The sequence below is a fragment of the Scardinius erythrophthalmus genome (genome assembly GCF_964197995.2).
Source record: "Scardinius erythrophthalmus genome assembly, chromosome: 2".
Taxonomy (NCBI): Eukaryota; Metazoa; Chordata; class Actinopteri; order Cypriniformes; family Leuciscidae; genus Scardinius; species Scardinius erythrophthalmus.
This window is the reverse complement of record NC_138222.1, coordinates 42,176,183-42,188,491: the sequence shown is the minus strand read 5'-3', so window position 1 is coordinate 42,188,491 and position 12,309 is coordinate 42,176,183.

Sequence of the window (12,309 nt, the reverse complement as noted above, 5' to 3'; positions counted from 1 at the left end):
CAATGGCCAATCAGAGACAGCTCAGCTGACCGCTGTTCTTCCTGTCCACCTCCATAGTGCTTGTCGTTCTATGGAAAGTCCTTAATGCCAGATGAAAATACACAGACAATCTGTGCCATTTTCAGAGTATTAAGCTAAAAGTTTTCTATGTACTAACTTTCCAAGCTGTTTTCCTAGTTTAAAAAAATATATATTTTACAAAAAAAAAATATATAAAAAATAAATCTGAGGACAAATATATCGCAAATAAAAATGAAATAAATGGAACAAATGATTGATCCATAAATAAACTAGGAAAAGCTTCTAGTTGGTTGGAGTCTGGGATTTAGCCTCATCCCGACTGCAGACAGAGAACCTACTAACAGATAAGATGGCTGATTGTGTTGCATGTCCTATCTGCATTAGTACATGCTGGGAGAGGAGATACAACATCCTGAATGACTATGATGAAAGAATCTACTGTCTTTATCAAACATTCCACCTGTCTCAAACCATCTGTCTGCCTTTCTTTTGGCAATGTAATTAACAATATCATAAAAAAAAATGTTTACTGGGGACAAAGTTGCATACATGTTCATTCATTCATTCATGTGTGCATACAGACAGTTCACCTGGTCTACAGTGAATGCTTTGAAAACATCAAAACTAAGTGTTTAGTGAGCTGAATACATCTTATGATGTAATTTACTGTCTTCATCTACTATACCACATGTCTAACTTATCACAAAGGTACTGGCCTGCAGCAGGAAGATAAAGATTTTTTTTTTTTTACAGTATAACAAAAGATTGTATTTGCATTTATGTCTGTGAGTGTTTATGTGTACACTTCTTTATTCTATATAAAGGATATTTAATTGCAAAAGAATATGTCCCCTTTAAGAATAAAGTACACACAAGAGAGTCAGGCATATCACATGATAAAAACCCTTAGTGATTATCTTTAAGTTAGTTTATGTACAATTTTATGTCTGCATTATGTTAATGTATCACAGGATGATCATGTTTGCATGTATTAGCTAACACTGTCAAAACACAAAACAAAACAGAAAGAAATGGGCATGCATGATTTGATTTGATTTTTTAAACTACATACTACATACAACTTAAAAATAAAATACTAAATACTGTGTAGATTTTTTTAATTTTAATTTAAATATAAATACAGTATTTTGTATTTTGGAAATACACAAAATACATGTAAAATTGGCCATTCAGTGAAGTATCGCTATTGGGCTGCAATCTGTCTGGACCTATTCTGAATGCAATGAAGATTTTGGTGTATACAACTGCTTTGAAACTTTTGCTTTCATTCCACATACCTCTACCATTTTAGCAAAAATCTTACAAATTCATACAAGTGAGGTTGTATGCATTCGTACGAATTAGCCACCTCGTAAAATTGCCGTGAGATCGAGTTGGCTAACACTATTTTCACCCTTAGCATTGCTCTTTTATTTCTTCATGTTAACTGATAGTAAATCTGAATAATGTTCCAATTTAAATGTGATCAACAAATAGAATTGACCATGACATCCTCACCTTATCTTCTTCCTTATTAATGCAGAAAATGTGCTCACCCAATGCTAGATGGAGTCGTACAGCTGCAGCCCACATGCATGAAAGTTGGGGTTGGGGGGCCTGAACTAGTTGATACAGGAAGTCAGCAGTCTAATAAATAGATTGACTGGTATAAGTATTTTATGTATTTTGAAAAAAACAAAAATACTAAACTTAAATATATTTAAACAAATTACATTAGATTTTTTTCAACGGCTTTAAAATACAAAATAGTATTCTGTATTTCAAAGGGGTCAAGCTTTTAAGGTCAAGGTCAAGCTTTTATTAAGATCCCTTTAGGGCAATTTGGTTGCAGCACAGGCAAACAGACAACAAACTGACACATACAGTACATCATGGTAGTAAATAACAAACACATATTACGGATTTCAGAAAAAAAAAGTACAAAAAAATACCTAAGATATAAAAATTAAAAAATAAATATATATATATATATATATATATATATATATATATATATATATATATATATATATATATATATATATATATATATATATATATATATATATATATAAAATACATAAAATAAAAACTTAATAAATACCTTTAAGACTTATTTAATAGTCTGATTGCGCTCGGAACAAAAGAGTATTTGTATCGATTATTTTTTATCTTTGGTAGTCTGTAGCGACGGCCCGAGGGCAGCATAGAGAACTCTGAATATAAAAAGTGTTCATTATCTAAAAGCACAGAGTGGGCTCGACTCAAAACATTTCTGTTAAACAGAACTGTCAAGCTTCTTTGCTCTTTACCTATAATCTTCCCACTGTTATTAACTAATTTATTTAGTGCATTTTTGTATTTCACACCAAGATTTCCAAACCAGCAGCTAATGGAAAAAGACAACACTGGCTCTATATAAGACTTGTAAAACAATTCTATCAGTGTTTTGTCTATATTAAATGATCTTAATTTCCTAAGACAGAAAAGACGCTGCTGTCCCTTTTTACAAAGGGCATCTGTGTTCAAGTCAAACCGCAATCTTTTATCAATAATTGTCCCTAGATATTTATAACTGTCCACACATTCCACCTTATTGTACTTGACAAATGTGTCTTGGGAAGGATGTGTTTGTATTCTAAAGTCAATACTCATGTCTTTTGTCTTGGATACATTTATCTGCAAACAAGCATCATCACACCACTTCACGAAATCATCAACCACTGGACCATGGCACGTTTCATTTTCTTCTAAAAGACTCACAATAACTGTATCGTCTGCAAATTTTAAGAAGTACCTATACGTATAAATACGTATTTTAAATACATGTATCTGAAATACTGCCCATCCCTGGTGATTTATCAATTTGTATTATGAATTGTACAATTATATAATATTTTGTGTATAATATGTGTTTGCCATAACTTGCGACTCTAAATTTAAAGGGTGTGTGTACTTAATTGTATTTTTTTAAGTGAGACATTATCGAACTACACTGAACAAAATTATAAATGCAACACTTTTGTTTTTGCCCCCATTTTTCATGAGCTGAACTCAAAGATCTAAGATTTTTTCTATGTACACAAAAGGCCTATTTCTCTCAAATATTGCTCACAAATCTGTCTAAATCTGTGTTAGTGAGCACTTCTCCTTTGCCGAGATAATCCATCCACCTCACAGGTGTGGCATATCAAGATGCTGATTAGACAGCATGATTATTGCACAGGTGTGCCTTTGACTGGCCACAATAAAAGGCCACTCTAAAATGTGCAGTTTTACTGTATTGGGGGGTCCGGGGGGATGGGGGTTAATTGTGGTCTGTGGAATGTTGGTCCACTCCTCTTCAATGGCTGTGTGAAGTTGCTAGATATTGGAAGGACCTGAAACACGCTGTCGTATACGCTGATCCAGAGCATCCCAAACATGCTCAATGGGTGACATGTCCGGTGAGTATGCTGGCCATGCAAGAACTGGGATGTGTTCAGCTTCCATGAATTGTGTACAGATCCTAGTAACATGGGGCCGTGCATTGCTGCAGCATGAGGTGATGGTCGTGGATGAATGGCACAACAATGGCCTTTTATTGTGGCCAGCCTAAGGCACACCTGTGCAATAATTATTGTGCTGTCTAATCAGCATCTTGATATGCCACACCTGTGAGGTGGATGGATTATCTCGGCAAAGGAGAAGTGCTCACTAACACAGATTTGTGAACAATATTTGAGAGAAATAGGCCTTTTGTAGCCTGGTTAACGTCAGACCTAGTCTCATTTGAGACGTGGTCTGGGAACCACATGTTCATTTTCTCGTATTTGAGGCGTGGTTTACGAATGCCCAGAGCCGTTTATTGGGTGCTACGAATGTCTATCAAATGCGCCTGTACGTAGCTCATAGCCAATCGTTTCAATTATACCAGATGACGCATGTAGAGCGACAGAAATTCGATGAAGAAGAAGACGAAATAAACTTGCGTTCTAAACTACTTAGAACACTATATAAGGCTGCATCGAAAGGTAACTTCGCATCTGATGCCATGTTGTATCCATATATATAAACAAACTGCTTCGGTGTGTCGCATATACTTCGTCATTGTCTTGCTGCTCCCTCCTCGTTCTGTGATTGGTTCCCTTTTTGAGGGGAAAATCTGGTCCATGGTATCCAGGCTGCCTAGCAGCGTAAAGAAAATCGCGCTGCGTTCAAGGCAGCATGGGGAAACCCAGGCTAGGCCTTTTGTGTACATAGAAAAAGTCTAAGATCTTTTGAGTTCAGCTCATGAAAAATGGGGGCAAAAACAAAAGTGTTGCGTTTATAATTTTGTTCAGTGTAGTTGTAAACATGAAACAGGGGCTAGATGCAAAAATGATCCACTTGTCAACTTGGTGACCTATAGGATGATTGTACTGACCTGTTGTTATCACAAGGACACTAACATGAAAATGACTGAACATATATTTTGCCTCTGAATATCTGCACTACTTAAGCATATAATGTCAGCGTCAAAAAAAGTTATATCTTTGTTGTCTTTGCTCAGGGGTACATCTAGATTAATAAAAGCTGTAAAAAAATGCATTGTTAGTTCATGATGCCTAATGATTTATGTAATGCTGCATATCCCTTGATTTGCAACAAAATGTGCATTGCTTATTTTTAATGCAGTGACTCACTTTCAAAAATTTTAATTAATTTGTATCGATGCTGGATGCCAGAGAAATTGTGTGCGATCTCTTCTTTTCCACATTCTTCTGCTTATGGGCTTGAGAATGCTCACTGCACTGCCCTTATGTAGAAACACAAAGTTGTTCTCGCATGCGTGCTACTCGAGTTGGGAGTACAAGATTCGAATGCATAATGATTTAATTTCCTCTCTGAATTTCATACAAAGTAATTGAATGACTTCAGAAGTATAATATGAATTATATGAATAATCCCTTATCCTGTTTCACGGATGAAACAGTCATTTACAGCAATTATTATAATTAACGACAATTAAAGGATTTCCATTTTGGATGAACTGTTACTTTCATATTGTTCCTGCAAAGCAGTTTTACTTTTTATTTATATATTTATTTTTGAATATTGTAAGAGCCACTTTTTGTAATAAACAGTCATGGTTGCTTTCTAGATACAACAAATCACTAACAGGCCTACTTTCTTTTGTCTGCTTAGCAATGCACAAAAGACTTTTGGGAATCTTGCATTCGGCATATTAGTACATTTCTAAATAAAGTTTTGATGTTTTTAAAACTGCTATTGTATTTGCTTCGTTTCACCACGATTCAAGCTGTCCAAACCACAGAGCTTACTGCGGCCCTGGTGCCACACACAGCTGCCTGCACACCCGGCTAAAACTGATGACTTTTGCTGTTTTCTTTATATATTAATACACACTGCATTTGTCGCAGCTACTTCAGCAGTCTATTTTCTCTAATGCTATTTCAAGAGGTGCACACAAATGTTTAAATGCATTTGAGAAAACACTATTTCTTTTCTTATTTTATTCTGGTGAAAACATTGCAATCTTTTTTCAATTTTATATTTACAGCCCCACATATGTTTTATTGTAAAGTGGTTTATACAAACTGAGTTGTGACTGGCTTTGCACTTTTGACAAATATTTAAACATAGTCTTTGTTTACATGTAGCTGGAATTGAAATGATCTGGTTCATTCTCCAATTTGTTGCTGGCTCTTCATTAGTGTTTGAGGCATTTGACTATGTTTAGCTCTAGTGCTTCATTCCACCCACACTGCCTTTCCTCATCCACTCAACGTCAGCTCCTTTAGCTCTTGCTTCATTCTCCCTGCCAGTCTTAGCATGGCGCAACTGCGGGAAAGCTGTGAATGTGTTGCTTAAACCTGTACATTCTTCCCATTACACAGCACCGACTGCTTAAAAGTGTGTTGCTCATTTAAAATAAAATAAAACAAGAACTAACTTAACACTATAATAGTATTTGAGTTTTCCAATGAAAACACATCATCCCTGTTGAAATGCAAATTCCCTCATCATTTACTCACCATCACATTGATCCAAAGCTGTATCATTTTATTTCTTCTGTTGACTGTAAACGAAGTAAGCAAAAACAATTGAAATTTGTTTTCAAAATATCTTAATTGTGTTCAGTGGAAAGTCAAACAGGTTTGGAACAATTTGAAGGTTAATATCTCATAGAATGCATTTACAGTGTATTATGTCTGCTGGAAACATGCTTATGTAAGGCCCTATTATATTCCTGACTGAAAAAAGCAGGTAGAAAGTGAGACAAATTTCACTTCTCAATTTCAGTGATCTGAATAAAGACATTTTTGGCGTCTCTCTCAGCCATGGATGCAGATTGTGACCTATAAATGCATGATCATTTATTTGTGTATTTACTGCTATATATCAGGTACGCAACTGTTACAGAAATATCCCTGGAAATTTAAGGCACTTCATTTAAAATACAACAATGAACCTTAGATATCAAAGAATGGAGAACTGAAGACGGTTTCAGAGACAGCAAAAGGAGCACAGTGTTATCAGTGGTAGATTATCAGTCACTTCTTATGGGTGATAATCTCACCATTTCTTCAAGTCCCTTGTTGGTCTGTAAAGGTCTTGTCTGATCATGTCTGACTTAAAGCAAACACGTTGTTTTAAAACAACACCCTCACACAGATCCACACAAATAAAGCAACCCACTCTGGGTATCAGAGAGAAAAGCAGAAGTAGGAAGATTCTGTCAGATTCAGTTCCTGTAAAGTGCAAGTGAATGGCTCAATGAGGATCTTTAGACAAGAGTGAGGCCTTAAAAGTCAGTAAAGCAGACGTATAGCTGCCTTAACAAGTTACATTATTTGCAGATGCACAATGATGTGCATGATCTCTTGATCTGAGACAAGCAGATCCTCCAAAACACAGAATAACCAGAAACACACGCAAATGAGTCTTACTAACAGGGTTACTAAACATTTATTCTAGCTTAGATATGTTGAGAAAATGTATTGTATAGGTCTATAACATTCTATAATATTTTTCCTGTTTTTTTTTTTTTTTCTGGAACATCTGTAGATAGATTGGATTGAAAACATGGTACTGGAAATGATGGCTGATGGGTAAGGGGGTGGGGGTTGGGGATGGGTAAGGGGGTTGGGGATGGGTAAGGGGGTTGGGGTTGGGCAGAGGTTTGAATTCTGTGGAAAACGTGTCCGGTTACTATCGTAACCTCTTTTTTTTTTTTTTTTTTTTTTTTTTTTTTGTCAGGCAATAGAACGAGTAGTTATGATATAGTGAATGACTACATTTTTTATAGGCCTATGTGGACATCTGAATTGAGAGAGTTTGGGAACCGGATGAACTAAAGCTCTGTGATAGTGAGTATTACAAGTAATAAGCACAAGAAAAGAAAGGAAATTTAAATGGTCAAACTGAATTCTTTAAATATAAAACAAAAGAAAAGCAGATAAGTGATTAGTCCGTGGAAAAACACTGCTCATTCAAGTCTGTCAGCAGCCGTGCGCTCAACAGATGAATGTGCTGTTGCTCCTCTTAGCCATTCACTGAACAGGGTAGACGCAGATAGAGAGCGTGACGGCAGGGAGAAAGCTAGACCTCACGCTCGCAGGACAGTACTGGCAACATTTGGAGGTTACTGAGGTTTGTCCAAAAAGTTGCTAGATTTGTCGCTAGTCAAATACACCCGCAAAGCCTTGACAGGGCAAACAGCGCTCTGAGTGTCAGTGTCATGCGAGGATGGCGGCTCAGCAGATAAGGTGGGCAGGGAAACAACCTGTGCTTTGAACAGTGTAGAGAGTGACTTAGGCACGTAGCCCCGTCTCGGCCGGAGAGTAATGCTGCAGTCGCCGAGTCCGAAACGGATACAATCGTCGTTTACCGAGAACGCATGTAAGTCTCCAATGCACTTTGCAGAGGCGAGAGCAAGGAGCAAAGCCGTTTTCAGGGAGAGCTCCTTAACAGCAATCGAAGCTAGGGGCTCAAACGGCGGTAGAGAGAGAGTCCTCAAAACTAGAGCTAGATCCCACGGCGGCACCGATGGCGGCCGTGAAGGACACAATCTCCTCGCTCCTCTGATAAATCTGGCCACCAGAGTGTGCTTACCGATTGATTGCTCGTCAACCGGGGAACAAAATGAAGCAATAGCGGCCACATCCACCTTCAGCGTGGATGGCAATTTCTTTGCTTTTAAGAAAACTAAAGAACAATGTTCAAAAATGAAGAACTCTTCGCCAACTGGCTAATGTTAAATAATATTAATAAAAAATAAAATAAAAAATCCAACTTCTCCCTGATCCTCTGCATGGTCAACTGTCACCTGTTAATGCACGTGAGTGACGCGTGCATATTTGCAACAATTCACGTATTGCGTTTGTGTTACTTAGGCAATGTATAATATTTATAAAATAATAAATACAACAATATTTCACACACATTATGTGACGTGTACTCTGCACGTATATGGGCACAATGAAAGGAGAGAAGCTAAATAAGCCCGAGTCCGACCCGAGCCCGATCTGTAAAAAAAAAAAAATGGCCCGAGCCCGGCCCGAATGGGCTTAGCGTGTCGGGCCCCGACGGGCTTGCAGACCTCTAGTCCTGGCACCATTTTGCCAAAACTCCCCATTTTAGAGCATAAAGGCGCCTAGTAGAAGGCACACACGCTCTTCCGCGAGTGTCTCGCTCATTTAAGGTTGTAACAAGGTTAGATATTATGGGAAGAAGGAGGCGGGAACCTTCAAACAGATTTTAATAAAATAAATAAACAAATACAAAATTAAAGTAAAGACTGCAGTCCCTCACGGTCGACTGCCGCCACACATAATAAAACAAAACACAACATAAATCCAGGCCTGGCCTTTCTCGATCTTCACTGTCATCGCTCCTCCTTTTATGCTTCTGCTCCTCCGTGAGAGATACGAGACCGGTGCGTCTCACAGGTGTCACTCATTAGCAATCACACCACCGGTCTCGCGCCATTCTCCCACGACCCTCAGCCTCTTCCAGCTCGCCACAAAGGTCCCTGAAGCGGCCACACATGAAGGTTCCACAGCTCTCAGCTTCGCCTGAGACAGCAGCTCCTTCCTGAGGGGGATTTGCCATTGGGGAACCGCCATTATCTCTCTCAGGTCCGCAAACCAGGGCTGGTTCGGCCAGTTCGGGGTCATGAGGATCACTGATGCTCTCTCCTCCTGATTTTGCATAACACCATAGGCAGAATCTTCACCGGAGGGAGCGTGTAAGGCCTGGCTTTAGGCCAACGCGACGTCAGGCATCTCCCGGCAGCGTGGAGTGAGATAGCGAGAAGAACGTCTGACAGTGCGTGTTCTCGCTTGTGGCAAACAGATCCACGTCCGCCCTCACGAATTGATGCTGCTGCTTCAACCTCGACCGAAAATCTTCCAGAGCTAAGGATACCACCTTTAATTCCAAATGGTTTATGTGCCACTCCCTCTGTGACTCCGACCCCAGACCTGAGGCAGGCACGCCCAAGCACACTGCTCCCCAGCCTGAGGTTGACGCATCAGTGCGTTGTGTCACTATTCCCAAAGGCACTCCTTGGCTGAACATTTCCGGGTTGCACCACGGTCTCAGAGCGCTGACATAACTGTGAGTGACCGGAATGCGCGTGTGACCTGAAGACCCCGCCCTTGACGGGACTCGTGTTTTCAGCCAAAACTGCAGCAGCCCAGATGGCATACTGAAGAAGCCGCCGCCATCAGTCCCAGAAGCCTCTGAAATTCCCTCAAGGAAACAGACCTGCCCAGTCTGAAACAGCGCAGAGTTGATGAAATTGTCTCTATGCGCTCTTGAGAGAGGTGGGAGAAAGCGCTGCGTCCACACACTTGGAAAAAGTTTGGGGGGCAAGGGCCAGCCCGAACGGAAGCACTGAATACTGGTATTCCGTGCATTCAAAAGGAAATCTCATGCGCATCGCTATTTGAATATGGAAGTGCGCGTCCTTTAAATCCACTGAAGCGAACCAGTCCCCAGAGCGGATCTATGACAGACTCTGCTTCAGTGTTGTCATCCTGAATGCGCGCTTGCAAAGTGCTCGGTTGATGGGTCTCAGGTCCAGAATCGGACAGAGTCCTCCATCCTTCTTTGGTACCACGAAATAGCGGCTGTAAAATCTGCTCTCCTGCTTGCTCGGAGGGACACGCTCTATCGCTCCTTTCTCGAGCAGACTGAGAACTTCCTGTCTCGAAAGGGGGGTGTTTTGGGGCAATATCAGTGACGGGACCACGCCATTGAAGCGGGGTGGTCTGCGTTTGAACTGAAGAGAATATCTGTGTTGAATTATTCCCAGTAGCCACGGTGAAACGCCCGGAATAGCCCTCCATGCGTCTTGGAAATGACACAGCAATCGCGTTAGTTCTAAGGCCACCGTTGCCATTGGCGACGTGTTTTAATTTGATTGGAGCCCCACCCCAGCGAGGCAAGAAGCACTGACGGGGAAATGGCTCATGCAGGATAGGCTGGCAGCTGATCAGGCACGAGCGGGGTCGTGCACGATGGGGGAATATTGGCACTCTTGCGCCCTCGAGAGGCTATTATAGGTATGGGCTGCAATTCCGTGCTGCTTTGGGGCCGGGCGAGTGACACAGTGTTGGGTGTAAGAGGAGGAAAAAACAATTTTTGTGAAGGGATACATGCTTTTATTTTGGAACTCACACAAACAGACATAGCATTTACACAAACATTGCATTTGTCAGCTGCAGGAACACAGGGGACACGATGCAGAACATGGCGCTTGGGGGCGGGGCTCCTCCGAACTCTCTCCTCCTCTTGTCCGATCTGTCAGGATGAAGGCTTGGTATAGCCAAGGATGACTTTCTCGCGGCGCGGGCTTCTCCTCTGACCTTCTCCTCCTCCTCTTTAAGGAGCGTCTTGCGGTCCGAGTCCTTCAGGTCTGTTAGGGTTAACCACAGGTGCCTGTTAAGGATGATCATAAAACCCATGGAGTGGCCAATGGCCTGGGCAGCCAATTGCCATAAGCACAAGGTCCGTCGCTGCACCAAGTCCTTGAAGATGTCAGCCTTCTGCGATGCCGCCATCCAGGGACTGCAGAAGTTTGGCCTGGAACACCTGCAGTATGGCCATGGAGTGAAGAGTAGATGCTGCTTCGCCCGCAGATGTGTAGGCCTTGTCAGCCTGGTGGGCCATGAATCTGCACGGATTGGATGGCAGGCTGAGGTCCGTGCTCAAGTCTCCTTGACGGGGGGCATGCGTACGTAGCCGTAGTGGGTGCGCGCCAATTAGGGTGCAGACCACGACTTCACCTCATGCTAGTGGACGTCCGGAAAGAATGGAGTCTGCCTCCTCGAAGCAGCCTGTGAAAGCTTGTGTCCACGAAGAGGACAGGTGAGCGCGATGACGATGGATGGCGGCGGCTCCAGGCCCCGTCACTATCTTTGCCTCCAGGCAGGGGAGGGCCCACCAGCGGCTCGCTGGCGGCAGTGGGCCCCGTCCCCGTTATAGCATGAACCATGTCCCTCCTGGCTCTTAGGGCGCGCACTGGCAGCTCGGCACAGTGTGCGCACGTGGAGTCCGTGAAGGCCGCCTCGGCGTGGGTGAGGCCCAGGCAGGCGACACAGAACTCATGTTCGTCGATGGGGCCTGCACAGATCTGGCAAGTTGAAGCCATTGGATGCTTAAAGAAAAAGATTCCTAGTCCTCCTGGTGCAGCTTCCACGATGGCAGTGTGAAGAAAGAGATTTTGACGCAGTTGTCACACCCATTCATTTTATATTGCCTGCGAGCCTGTCAGTATTTGCATACTTTGCGACAATTGGCCAGCTATTCCAAGCTGGCATTAGCCCATAGGATTTCAACAAAAGTGGAGAAGCGAGGAGTTCCTGCAGCGTTGCTATGCAATGTAGAGTTACCGCTCTCGAAAGGAAACTAAAGAGCTTTCTGCAGAATTTTGCACCCACAGATTTCAAGTGGGTCTGCCAATAAGTCACATGGCTAGTCAGCAGTCAGTTTTCTAGCAGTGCAGCTGCATGAATCATGTTTATTTTGGAAACACACACAAATATTAATTATCTGAGTGACAGAAAAGGGTGTGTACATTCAATAGCTACTTCATTGTCATTGTATTATTATAGGGAGGAGAATACAGTGTATTGAAGTGTAATGCAGAAATGAAACTATACATTCATAAATGAGGCTTAAAATAGAAATAAACAATGTTTGTGTATACATTAATTTAAACGCATATAAAAATATAGATTTTGCCAAGCAAAAATAACCAGAACTAGTTATTTCTGAATATAAGACAGTTGCAAAGAA